We start from the raw sequence: 13,863 nt of genomic DNA, 5'->3' as shown, positions 1-13,863 counted from the left end.
TTTTGGAGTCTCTGGCCAGGAGGGATTTTATAGTACTGTACACAGGAGAGCTGTTACCCTTCCCTTTATAGTTATGACAGGGCCGCATCTGGTTTTGTAAATTGTATGGAGGGCTGGTTAGGGGAGAGGGTCGTGGCCTGGCCCCCACCTCCTATCTGCCCCCCCCCACCCCCGGGACTCCTGCCCCATCCAACCCCCCCTGTTTCCTGACCGCCCCTGGACCCCCACCGCCCCATCCAACCCCTCTTCTCATTCCTGACGCCCCACCCCAGGGACCCCTGCCCCATCCAACCACCCCTTCTCCCTGTCCCCTGACTGCCCCCTGCCGCCCCATCCAACACCCCCTCCTTCCTGACGGCCCCCCCGGGACCCCTGCCCCCATTCAATCCCCTGATAGAAGGGGGAAAAAGATACATTCAGGGAGATGCAAGATTTGTGTTAGGTGTAATAATATAAAGCATGTTCCTGTGCTGCCATCTTGTGGTTTCATGTGTAAGAAGCAGCTTATTAAAGAAATAACAGGAGTACTTGTGGCACCTTAGAGACTAACAAATTTATTAGAGCATTATTATTAGTCTCTAAGGTGCCACAAGTACTCCTGTTATTTTTGCGGATACAGACTAACACGGCTGCTACTCTGAAACTTATTAAAGAAGCAACTGATGAGAAGTTTGACTCTGCTTGTGTTAAAAAATATTACACTTAGTTTTAGCATATGGCAGACTACACAAAAAGTTCAGCTATGAAAAATCTTTCACCCTATCACTGCATATCTCAGTGTAACAATGTCTTTGTCCTACAGATACATTCATGTTTAAAGGTAATTCTCTGCTCCCTGCACTGGCTGCCACTAGCCTACTAGACCAGTGGTTCTCTCACTTTTGTCCTGGTGACCCCTTTCACATAGCAAGCCTCTGAGTGCGACCCCCCCTTATAAATGAAAAACACTTTAAAATATATTTAACACCATTATAAATGCTTGGGGCAAAGCGGGGTTTGGGGTGGAGGCTGACAGTTCGCGACCCCCCATGTAATAACCTCATGACCCCTGAGGGGTCCCAACCCCCAGTTTGAGAACCCCGGTACTCAGGGCCGGCACAACCCATTAGGCGACCTAGGCGGTCGCCTAGGCCACTACAATTTGGGGGGCGGTGACCGCGGCGGCATTTCGGGGCGGGACCTTCCGCCACCTAGGGCGGCATAAAAGCTGGCGGTGCTCTGCCTGTACTAGATTAAATTAACATTGACATCAAAGGGAGCAGTGGCTGCTCGGCACTTCTGAAAATCATGCCTTAAAGATAATGATCACTAGCCACAAAAGCATAAGAGACCTAAATTCAAGTTGCCTTAAAAACTACATGGGGGGGAAGGGGTGGTAGGAAGGACGGTCTTTGAGTTAAGGAGATGTTGGAGATCTGGGTTCACTTCACACAAGTGTCCAGTGTGACCTTTGGCAAGTTACTTAATCTCTCTGTGCCTCATTTCCCAGTGCTGGTGTTTGTCCCGCAGGGGCTCACCGCAAAGCTCAATTCCAGGGCCCCCACAGGACTGGGAGGAAGATGGGGACAGTAGAGGAGCAGGGAGAGGCCCAAGGAAGTAGGTGGTGACTGTCCCAGAGCCTGTCCCATCCCTGGCTTCCCCTGCCTGTGCCTGACTCCTGCTCCTAGCTGGGAGCTCCACTGTCTGGGCAGCCCGGCTACTCAGCTCTGGCTTTGCCCCAAGATCCACCCCCGACTGCTCCCAGCAGCTCTGGCCTCTGTGCTCCCCTGTCCAGTCTCAGTCTGCAGTGTCCCTGCACTGATCCACCTGTGCACAACCCGTCACCTCCCCACCCGGGCCCAGCACTGGCCCCTACCGGCTCGGAGGATGCTCTGCAGGAAAAGGAAGCACAAGGGCCAGAGCCGCCCATGAGGGCCCCATTTGGCCTGCCGAGCATCACCTGTTACTTCTTGCTCCCCACTGAGGGCTCTGCTGTAAAGGCAGCTTAGCTACCTGGCTCCAGCTGGCCCCAGGCTCTAAGCATCCCTAGGCCTTGTGGCCCTTTCCCTCCCGGCTGCAGAGCATCCTCTGAGCTGGCGGGTGGGGAGGGCGCTCAGAGGCAGGTCAGCACGGGGACACTGCAGACAGGACTGGGCATCAGAGAGCATGGGTGCCGTAGTGAGGGGAGCCCAGAGTGGTGTTGGTGCCAGGTAGCAGAGCTGGTCTTACAGCAGAGCCCCCAGAAGGGAGCAGGACAAAGCAGCTCACACCTGGTGGGCCAAACGGAAGGCCTTGCAGGCCGGATCTGGCTTCAGGGGGCCCTCTCGCTGCAGGTGCCACCGTCAGTTCCCCTATTTGTTAATCGGAGACAAAGATACTTCCTTTGTCTATCTCGTGTATTTACAGTGTAAGCTCTTCAAGACAGGGAGTGACTCTTACCACGTGTATGTACACAGCCTAACACAAGTAGGCCCGGATCTTGGCTGGGGCCCCTAGACTTGCAATGCAAATTCAGTACTGCCAACCCCAAGAGTTCAAAAAATCATGAGTCAGGTATGAGACTTGATTGAAAATCATGCGATTCTGAAAAAACAACAACTTGTCTTCATCTTCTTGTTTTTGAGCCTTTTGGATCATGTTTTTAAAATTTTTATTTCTTTTAAAATGAAAGCTCAGATTCTAATGTAATCTAATGATACCAGGAGCTGGGGCCTGGAGAAAATCACCAAATATCATGAGACTCGTGATAAAATCATGAAAGTTGGCATCACTACAAATTATTATTATTAATAATTATCATCACTGTCTTTATGAAAATTTATTGGCAAACATTCAGCTTTGGTGATTAATGTATATCAGTTTACTTTTCTAAGGGATAGATGCTTACTTTTTTTAATGAAAGGTGAATTTCAAAATTCCCCAAAACAGGATCCCAGTGGCTGCCTCTGGTAGGATTAAACATACAATTACAGCTCAGCACCTATACAGCACCCTTGTATTCTGAGTTCACTGTGCAAGCACAGGCAAAGAGAACCAAGACAGTGCAACATTCAGCCGTTATGCCTTCTTCTACGTATTCTGTCTTCTCTCATCAAGCACTTCCTGAAAGTATCATTCTCTCAGTTCCTAGACATGACCCTTTACACCAGGGGTCTCAAAGTCCTGGCCCGCAGGCCATCTGCAGCCCGAGAACCTCCCCACTGCGGCCTGTGGAAACTTTTTTAAAAGTTCTTTCATCCGGCCGGGAGTGGGGGGGGCAGAGGGGGGAGAGAGGGGCTGGAGGGGAGTAGGCAGGAGAGATGCAGCCAAGCTGCTGGCTCCGTCTGCTGCAGGCGCTGCCTCCTGCAGCTCCCATTGGCTGGGGGAGAGGGACAGCGATACCATCACTAGTCGCCAGGCAGAGTCAGCCATGGAGGCAGCGTCACTAGTTGCCAGGCAGAGTCAGCAGGGGCGGCCTGAAGCCAAGGGAGCAAGGGAAAAGTAGGAAATGGGCTGGGAGGTGGCGTGACTTGTGAGGCTCCAATGACAGTGCGAGGGGGCACGCTGCCTCCATTCCCCCTCCCCGAGCACTGACTCCATGGCCAATGGGAGCTCTGGGGGAAGGTGCCTGCACAGAGGCAATGTGCCTGGTGCCTGCAGATAAGATAAGGTGAAGATAAGAAGAAAGGGAAGAGGCTCTTTCTAGCACTGCAGGTCTGTGTAATGAAATGGGGCCCTTTATTTACTTTTTTACCCACTGTCCCATGTAATGTTGGTAGGCTGTGTAGGAGAGGCCAGCTCAACAGGAGCACCAGGAGGCACTGAACCTGATGGGAGCATAATCCCAGACACACAGGGAGGGTTAGAGCCACCTAGTGCCCCATCTCTTTAGGGTAGTAGCCATGCTCCTCACCCCCTGCATCTGACCAGTGGGCAGACCATGACTGTGCCTCCTCCTCAGCCGCTTTTGTGCCCAAGGAGGCCCAGCCCAGAAAGGTCCTGCTGTCAGCAGAGCATGGGAAAATGGACCGAACACAACTATCTGATGCACACCTTGCTGCAGTACTGAAGGTTTCAACTGCTCAGTCACTGAGGCCAAATATCAACGAACTGAAGCGTTGCCAGGTGTCTGGCAAACACTAAAAACTCTCTGGCAGGCGATGAAATTTCTAAGAAATTCAAAATAAACAATACAATATAAACTTTTTATTTTCTGAACACCATCTTCAGTGACATTATTGGCCCGCTGGGAGGATTTGAGGACTGGCACTGGCCCTAAGGTAAATTGAGTTTGAAACCCCTGCTTTACACAATCATGTAACATCCTCACTAGGAAGCTATTTATCGTAATACTGATTCATGGGCTGCAGAAAATGCCTTAGCGTGAGACTTAAAGAGCTCAATCTGTTTAATTTATCAAAAAAAAAGATCAAGAGATGACTTGACTGTGGCGTGTAATCTCATGATACCAGGAACTGAGGCTTTGGGAAAATCTCCAAATATCACAAGGCTTGTGATTAAATTGTGAGAGATGGCAACTCTGCAAATTAATTAATAATAATAATCTTCATTAAGATTAATTGGCAAACTTTCAGCTCCAGTGATTGATGCATATCAGTTTAGATTGGAACAATTAAAAACAAGGGCGAAGGAATGCACCCAAAAACAGGGAAATAACAGATTAAAGAATATTTAGATAAGTTAGATGTATTCAAGTTGGCAGCGCCTGATGAAATTCATCCAAGGGTACTTAAGAAACTAGCTGAAGCAATCTCGGAACCATTAGCATTGATCTTTGAGAACTCCTGGAGGATGAGTGAAGACTGCAGAAGGGCAAACATTGTAATTGTTTTTAAAAAGGGGAACAAAGAGGATTGGGGGAATTATAGACCAGTCAGCCTAACTTTGATACCAGGAAAGATACTGGAACCGATTATTAAACAATCCGTTTGTAAGCACCGAAAAGAGAATAGGGTGAAAAGGAAGAGCCAACATGGATTTGTCAAGAACAAATCATGCCACACTAACCTAATTTCCTTTCTTTGACAGGGTTACTGGCCTAGTGGATAAGGAGAAGCAGTAGATATGATCTATCTTGATTTTGGTAAGGCTTTTGGCACAGTCCCATGTGATATTCTCATAAGCAAACTAGGGAAGTGTGGTCTAGATGCAATTACTATAAGGCGGGTACACAACTGGTTGAAAGACCGTACTCAAAGAACAGTTGTCAATGGTTCACTGCCAAACTTGGAGGGCATGTACAGTGGAGTCCCACGGGGGTCTGTCCTGGGTCTAGTATACTATTCAGGATTTTCATAAATGACTTGGATAATGGAGTGGAAAGTATATGTATAAAATTTGCAGATAACACCAAGTTGGGAAGGGTTGCAAGCACCTTGAAGGACAGGATTAGAATTCAAAATGTCTTTGACAAATTGGAGAATTTGTCTGAATTCAACAACATGAAATTCAATAAAGACAAATGCAAGGAAGGAAGGAAAAATCAAATGTACAACTACAAAAAGGGGAATAACTGGCTAGGTGGTAGTACTGCTAAAAAGGATCTGGGGGGTTATTCTGGGTCACAAATTGAATATGAGTCAACAATGTGATGCAGCTGAGAAAAAGGCTAATGTTATTCTTGAGTACATTAACAGGAATGTTGTATGTAAAACATGGGAAGTAATTGTCCTACTCTCCTCAGCACTGGTGAGACCTCAGCTGGAGTACTGTGTCCAGTTCTGGGTGCCGCATTTCAGGACAGATGTGGACAAATTGGAGATAGTCCAGCGAAGAGCAACAGAAATGATAAAAGGTTTAGAAATCCTGACCTATGAGGAAAGGTTAAAAAACTGGGCTTCTTTAGTCTTGCGAAAAGTAGACTAAGGCCTGGTCTACACTGGGGGGGCGGGGGGGGGATCGATCCACGATACGCAACTTCAGCTACGCTTGGATCGAATTACCTGGGATCCACACAGCGCGGGATCGACGGCCGCGGCTCCCCCGTTGACTGTGCTACCGCCGCTCGCTCTGGTGGAGTTCCGGAGTCGACGGTGAGCGCGTTCGGGGATCGATTGCTACCCGCCGATACGGCGGGTAGTGAAGACGTACCCTAAGGGGGGACCTGGTAACAGTCTTCAAATATGTTAAGGGCTGTTATAGAGAGGACAGGGATCAATTGCACTCCATGACCACTGAAGGTAGGACAAGAAGTAATGGGATTAATCTGAAGCAAGGGAGATTTAAGTTAGATATTAGAAAAAAAACTTTCAACTATAAGGTTAGTTAAGTTCTGGAATAGGCTTCCGAGGAAGGTTGTGGAATCTCCATCACTGGAAGGTTTTAAAAACATGTTAGATAGGGCTACCATATGTTCGGATTTCCCCGGACATGTCCGGCTTTTCGCTCTTTAAATAGCCGTCCGGGAGGGATTTCTAAAAATCTAAAAATGTCCGGGATTTCCCCCCGGTCGGCTATTTAAAGAGCGAAAAGCGGCTGACAGGGCGTCCGAGTGCCGCTCGCATTGGGGCCTCGGCAGCCAAAGCCCCTTCTTGGCTCCCCCTATCCCCTGCAGCTTTAGCACGCCGCCTGGCAGCGCTGGGGGGCGGGGCTGTGCGCCTGTGAGGGAACGCGGCGGTGGGGCTGGCAGCGGCGGCCAGAGCCCCTCCCCCGCTTCCCCCCTCCTCCACAGCCTCAGCATGCTGCCCGGCAGCGCTTGGGGGGGGGGAGACACCTGCTCTAAGCCGAGCGGCACGGTAAGGGGGCCGGGGAGTTGGAGAAGGGGGGCAGTCAGGGGACAGGGAGCGGGGGGGGGGAGTGTTGGATGGGTCGGGAGTTCTGGAGGGGGGCTAGCAGGGGGGCAGGGGTGTGGAGAGGGGTTGAGGCAGGCAGGGACAGGGAGCAGGGGGAGTTAGATGGGTCGGGGGTTCTGGGGGGGCTGTCAGGGGGGCAGGGGTGTGGAGAGGGGTCGAGGCAGGCAGGGAGCAGAGGGGGTTGGATGGGTCAGGAGTTCTGGGGGTCCTGTCAGGGGGCGGGGGTGTGAATATGGGGTGGGGGTGTGGATAAGGGTTGGGGCAGTCAGGGGACAGGTAGGGTTCTAGGGGGGCAGTTAGGGTGGGGGGTTCTCAGGAGGGGGCAGTCAGGAGACAAGAGGCAGGGAGGCTTAGATAGGGGGTGGAGTTCTAGGGGGCAGTTAGTGGCAGGGGTCCCAGGAGGGGGCAGTCAGGGGACAAGGAGCGGGGGGGGTTGGGGTTCTGAGGGGGGCAGTCAGGGGGTGGGACGTGGGAGGGAGTGGATGGGGGCGGGGCAGGGTGGAGGCAGGGCTAGAGCGGGGCTCCCACGCCCCGTCCTCTTTTTTGATTGTGGAAATGTGGTAACCCTAATGTTAGAGACACACCTGTCAAGGATGGTTGAGGTTTATTTGGCCCTGCCTTAGCACAGGGGCCTGGACTTGATGACTTTTCGAGGTCCCTTCCAGATGCTTATTTTTTTTAAATGAAAGATGCGATTCTTGTTTACATTTTAAAATTCCTCAAAACAGGGCCCCAAGAGCAGAGTCTGGCAGGTATTCTTTATCTGAGGAATAAATGTAAAGTTATGGCTCGGCAAGGTTACAGAACCTTTGTACTCTAATTGCCTGAAATAATATATTTCAGGTTAACTTAAAATAAAAAACCCTCCCATCTGACTCTTATCCTCTCTTTTCTTCTCACCTCTGTGTGTCTCGCCTTCTGTGTTTCTCCTCCTTTTGTCATTCCTTCTCAGTTTAACAATGTAAAGTTTAAAAATATTTACATTACAAAAACATACAGATGTTTCATTATAAGCCTATTATAGGCTTAGATGTACTAGAAAGGATTTGTAGTTACAAAAGCCTGCAGTGCACTTGATTACATGGATCCCTATTGTGCCAGAGGCTTTGGTAAGTAGAAATCTTTTATTCTGCAGGAGTAATTGTTAGAAGGAATGCCTCTAAATATTTTGTTTTTTTGATATTGCAGCGGATTTGGAGACACATAACCAGGAAAGAGGCATAAGCTTATTTAACAGAGAAGCTTTTAGTAAGTGAATTAACATACGTTCCAGCTCCATTTCTGGAATTATAATGTAGTCCAAGGAGACATTATAATGAAATACATTTATAAACCACCTGTCAAGGAGCATCTCTATGTGCACACAATAAAATAAGTACAATGCACATGGGGCCTGGTTTTCAACAGAGCTCAGCACCTAATAGCTCCCATTTAGGCACTTAAATGAAGTGGCCAGATTTCCATAAATGCTCAGCTCAAACATCAGAAATAACAAGCCAACAAGCCCCAAGAGATCACCAACCAGAGCTAAAGGGTCTGGCAGTAAGGCGAATCCAAGAGCTCTTGGCAAACCTGTCAACAGACAAAATGGAATAATTCCCAATTAGTACAAAGAATGGGGAAGGAAATGAGATGCATCTGTGTTTACGTACTGCACACTCTGGCAGGGAAGTGCTGTGTGTTGGGTTGTATTCTTTCTCTGTGTGTGTATTGTGGCTCTCTGTGTGCCTGCTGCCCATTCTGGCAAGGAGGTGTCATGGCACAGTGTTGGGATGTATATATGTTTGCATTGCACACTGGCAAGGAGATGTGCGTGGCTGTGTGTGCTGCATACTCTGACAAGGGGTGCGTAGTGTACATTGTTGCTCACTGTGTCTGCTTCCAACTGAGATAGTGAGGTATGTGGCCGTGTGTGCTGCACACTCTCTCAGGGGTAAGTTGTGTGTTTTGGCTCAGTGTGAGGGTATATATGTATATATGTGTTTCACACTGATAGAAGAGATAGGTGTGCTGTGGCTCTGGATGGGCTGTGGTTGTGTTGTGGTTCTTCCCACCTCCAAGAAGCAGAAAAACTGGTCTCCACCCCTGTCAAGGCTGTATCCCCACTTTGAACTTTAGGGTACAAATGTAGGGGCCTGCATGAAAACTTCTAAGCTTATCTACCAGCTTAGCTCTGGTCCGCTGCCACCATCTTAAGAATTCCCTCCCTGGGAAGCCTTGAGAAACCTTTCACCAATTCCCTGGTGAATACAGATCCAAACTCCTTGGATCTTAAACAAGGAGAAATTGACCCTTCCCCCCTCCTTCCTTTCACCAACTCCTGGTGAATACAGATCCAAACCCCCTTTGGATCTTAAAACAAGGAGAAATCAATCAGGTTCTTAAAAAGAAGGCTTTTAATTAAAGCAAAAGGTAAAAATCATCTCTGCAAAATCAGTATGGAAAATAACTTTACAGGGTAATCAAACTTAAAGAGCTCAGAGGAATCCCCTCTGTCTTAGGTTCAAAGTATAGCAAACAAGATAAGCACTCTGGTAAAAGGTACATTTACAAGTTGAGAAAACAAAGTAAATCTAAGACGCCTTGCCTGGCTTTTACTTACAATTTTGAAATAAGAGAGACTTGTTTAGAAAGATGGGGAGAACCTGGATTGATGTCTGGTCCCTCTCAGTCCCAAGAGCGAACAACCCCTTAAACAAAGGACACACACAAAAGCCTTTCCCCCCCCAAGATTTGAAAGTATCTTGTCCCCTTATTGGTCCTTGGGGTCAGGTGTCAGCCAGGTTACCCGAGCTTCTTAACCCTTTACAGGTAAAAGGATTTGGAGTCTCTGGCTAGGAGGGATTCCATAGCACTGTACACAGGAGAGCTGTCACCCTTCCCTTTATAGTTATGACACGCCCCCCAAATCACAGATAGTGTTGGACGTCCGGTTCCACACTGGCTGTGATTTCTTCCTGGAGCTCTAGGAGAAAACAGAGTTAATAAAACACATGTACCTTTAGACATACTACTGATTATATAAAAACTAACAATATGTTTTATTTCAAGAACAATTGTTAACCAGTTAACTCTGGGAAACTTTCCCGGGAGAGTGCATCAGCCACTTTGTTAGAAGCTCCCGAAATGTGTTGTATTTCAAAATCAAAATCTTGGAGAGCTAAACTCCACCGAAGAAGTTTTTTGTTATTTCCCTTGGCGGTATGAAGCCACTGTAGCGCAGCATGGTCTGTTTGTAGTTGGAACCGCCGTCCCCAAACATATGGGCGTAGCTTTTCCAGCGCGTACACAATGGCGTAGCATTCCTTTTCGCTGATTGACCAGTGGCTTTCCCTCTCAGACAGTTTCTTGCTGAGAAACACGACAGGATGGAATTCTTGATCCGGTCCTTCCTGCATTAAAACTGCTCCCACGCCTCGCTCGGATGCATCTGTGGTTACTAGGAACGGTTTGTCAAAGTCTGGGGCCCTTAGCACAGGGTCAGACATGAGTGTTGCCTTAAGCTGGTTAAAGGCCTTTTGACACTTATCAGTCCACTGAACTGCATTTGGCTGTTTCTTTCTGGTTAGGTCTGTCAGCGGGGCGGCGATTTGGCTGTAGTGTGGTACAAATCGCCTATAATATCCGGCCAAGCCTAAGAAGGATTGGACCTGTTTCTTTGACTTTGGAACCGGCCACTTTTGGATAGCATCCACTTTGGCCTGTAGGGGATTTATAGTTCCTTGACCCACCTGGTGTCCCAGGTACGCCACTCTGTTTTGGCCTATTTGACACTTTTTAGCCTTAACAGTTAGTCCTGCCTGCCGGATGCGCTCGAAGACTTTTTTCAGGTGCTCCAGGTGTTCTGTCCATGAATCAGAAAAAATGGCCACATCATCGAGATAGGCAACGGCAGATTCTCCCAATCCCGCTAAGAGACCATCTACAAGTCTTTGGAAGGTGGCGGGTGCATTTCGCAACCCGAAAGGGAGTACATTGAATTTATACACCCCTGCCTGGGTGACGAAGGCTGACCTTTCCTTAGCGGGTTCATCTAGTGGTACTTGCCAGTACCCTTTGGTTAAGTCTAAAGTAGAGATGAATTGGGCATGTCCCAATTTCTCCAATAGCTCATCTGTGCGTGGCATTGGATAGTTGTCAGGACGAGTTACAGCATTTAGCTTACGGTAGTCCACGCAAAAGCGTATTTCCCCATCTGGTTTGGGAACTAGAACCACTGGAGATGCCCATGCACTGCTAGAGGGGCGGATTATACCCATCTGTAGCATGTCCTGGATCTCCCTTTGTATAGCCGCTTGGGCATGAGGTGACTCCCGGTAGGGTGGGGTTCTAATTGGGTGAGCATTACCTGTGTCAATGGAGTGGTATGCCCGTTCGGTCCGTCCTGGAGTGGCTGAGAAAATCGGTGCAAAGCTTGTGCACAGCTCCTTTATCTGCTGTCGCTGCAGACGTCCCAGGGTCGTGGAGAGGTTCACCTCTTCCACGCCACCATTCCTTTTTCCTTCATAGTAGACACCTGCAGGCCACTCCGCGTCATCAGTTTCCTGGGCTGTAAACTGGCAAACGTTTAATTCTCTAGAATAAAAGGGCTTAAGAGAATTAACATGGTATACCTTAGGCTTTATGTTGGAGGTGGGGGAGGCTATGAGATAGTTAACAGCTCCTAGGCGCTCCTGGACCGTGAATGGTCCTTCCCACGACGCTTCCATTTTATGGGCCTGGAGCGCCTTTAAGACCATGACTTGGTCTCCTACTTTGAAGGACCGTTCTCTGGAATGTTTATCATACCAGGCCTTTTGCTCTTCCTGAGCATCCTTTAGGTTTTCTTTAGCAAGGGCTAAAGAGTGTCGGAGGGTGTTTTGTAGGTTGCTTACAAAGTCTAGAATGTTAGTTCCTGGAGAAGGCGTAAACCCCTCCCATTGCTGCTTCACCAACTGTAATGGCCCCTTAACCTCGCGGCCATACACAAGTTCAAATGGTGAAAACCCTAAACTGGGATGTGGTACAGCCCTGTAGGCAAAAAGCAACTGCTGCAACACTAGGTCCCAATCATTGGAGTGTTCATTTACGAATTTACGTATCATGGCCCCCAAAGTTCCATTAAACCTCTCCACCAGACCATTGGTTTGATGGTGATGAGGGGTGGCAACCAAGTGATTCACCCCATGAGCTTCCCACAGGTTTTTCATGTTCCCTGCCAGGAAATTAGTTCCCGAATCTGTAAGGATGTCGGAGGGCCAACCTACCCTGGCAAAAATGTCTGCTAATGCCTGGCACACACTTTTAGCCTTGGTGTTGCTTAAGGGTACAGCTTCCGGCCATCGGGTAGCAAAATCCATGAAAGTCAGTACGTACTGCTTTCCTCTGGGTGTCTTCTTTGGGAAAGGACCCAGAATATCCACAGCTACTCGCTGAAATGGGACCTCAATTATGGGTAGTGGCTGGAGAGGGGCTTTAACCTGGTCTTGGGGCTTTTCCACTCGTTGGCACACCTCACAAGACCGGACATAATTAGCAACGTCCTTGCCCATTCCCTCCCAGTGGAAGGACTTCCCCAACCGGTCTTTGGTTCTGTTCACCCCAGAATGGCCACTGGGATGATCATGGGCTAAGCTCAAGAGTTTTACCCGATACTTAGTGGGAACTACCAGCTGTCTTTGAGGATGCCAGTCTTCCTGGTGCCCACCAGAAAGAGTCTCCTTGTATAAAAGTCCTTTTTCTACAACAAACCGGGATCGGTTAGAAGAGCTGAGAGGCGGTGGGGTGCTCCGTGCCGCCGCCCAAGCTTTCTGGAGGCTGTCATCTGCTTCCTGCTCGGCCTGGAACTGTTCCCTTGATGCTGGAGACATCAGTTCCTCCTTGGACTGTGGACTGGGGCTTGGTCCCTCTGGAAGCGATGTAGGTGCTGGGGCTTTTTCCATTGACTGTGAACCGCTGTCCGCTGGTGCACTATGTGGTATTTCAGGCTCTGGCTGAGCCTCTTGGGTAGGGTTATCTGCTGCTTCCGCCAGTTTAGGCTCGCTGGTGCCCTCTGGCATTGGAGTTGTAGACGGGGTTGCAAGCGCTGGACTCAGTGCTGGCAATGGTTCTGGTGCTGGTTGCGTTGCCAGTTCCGGTTCTGGGACTGGCTTTGGCTGGGTCTCTGGGATTGGATCCACTACGGCTGTTGCAGTCGTTGGCAGGGGATCCGGTTCCACCACCTGTTTTTGGGTCTCCGGTAACACAGATGGGGCCCTGGTGGACGGCTCAGGAACAGGGATGGGGGTGAAAGCTTGCTTAGCCTGGCTGCGGGTGACTATTCCCACCCTCTTGGCTAGCTTCACATGGTTGGCCAAGTCTTCCCCCAGCAGCATGGGAATGGGATAATTGTCATAGACTGCAAAAGTCCACATTCCTGACCAGCCCTTGTACTGGACATGCAACTGGGCTGTAGGCAAGGTTACAGACTGTGACACGAAGGGTTGAATTGTCACTGTAGCCTCCGGGTTGATGAGTTTGGGGTCCACTAGGGATTGGTGAATAGTTGACACTTGTGCCCCAGTGTCCCTCCAAGCGATAACCTTCTTTCCGCCCACTCTCAAGGTTTCCCTTCGCTCTGAGGGTATGAGAGAGGCATCTGGGTCTGGGGTTCTTTGGTGTGATTGGGGTGTAATGAACTGTAATCGGTTGGGGTTCTTGGGGCAGTGAGCCTTTATATGCCCCAGTTCATTACATTTAAAACATCGCCCTGCTAAGGTATCACCGGGGCGATGTTGGTTGCTGGAGACTGGTGTGGTGGGGTGAGAAGGCGTCTGGGGTTTCCCTTGGGATGTGGGTGGGGCCTTGGTTTGTCCCCGGTGATAAGGTTTTGTTTCGGCTTGCCCCTTCTGATATTCGCTCCAACTGCTACTAGCTTTTTTCTTTTCTGTCACCTCCACCCATTTGGCTCCAATCTCCCCCGCCTCGGTTACAGTTTTGGGCTTCCCATCTAGGATGTACCTTTCTATTTCCTCAGGAACACCCTCTAAAAACTGCTCCATTTTTACTAGGGAAAGCAGATCTTCCAGAGATTTAACATTTGCTCCTGATACCCAGGCATCACAATTTTTGTCAA

Source organism: Emys orbicularis, chromosome 11 (genome assembly GCF_028017835.1).
Source record: "Emys orbicularis isolate rEmyOrb1 chromosome 11, rEmyOrb1.hap1, whole genome shotgun sequence".
NCBI lineage: Eukaryota > Metazoa > Chordata > Testudines > Emydidae > Emys > Emys orbicularis.
The sequence above is the reverse complement of the archived record's forward strand: the minus strand, read 5'-3'. Positions refer to the sequence as shown.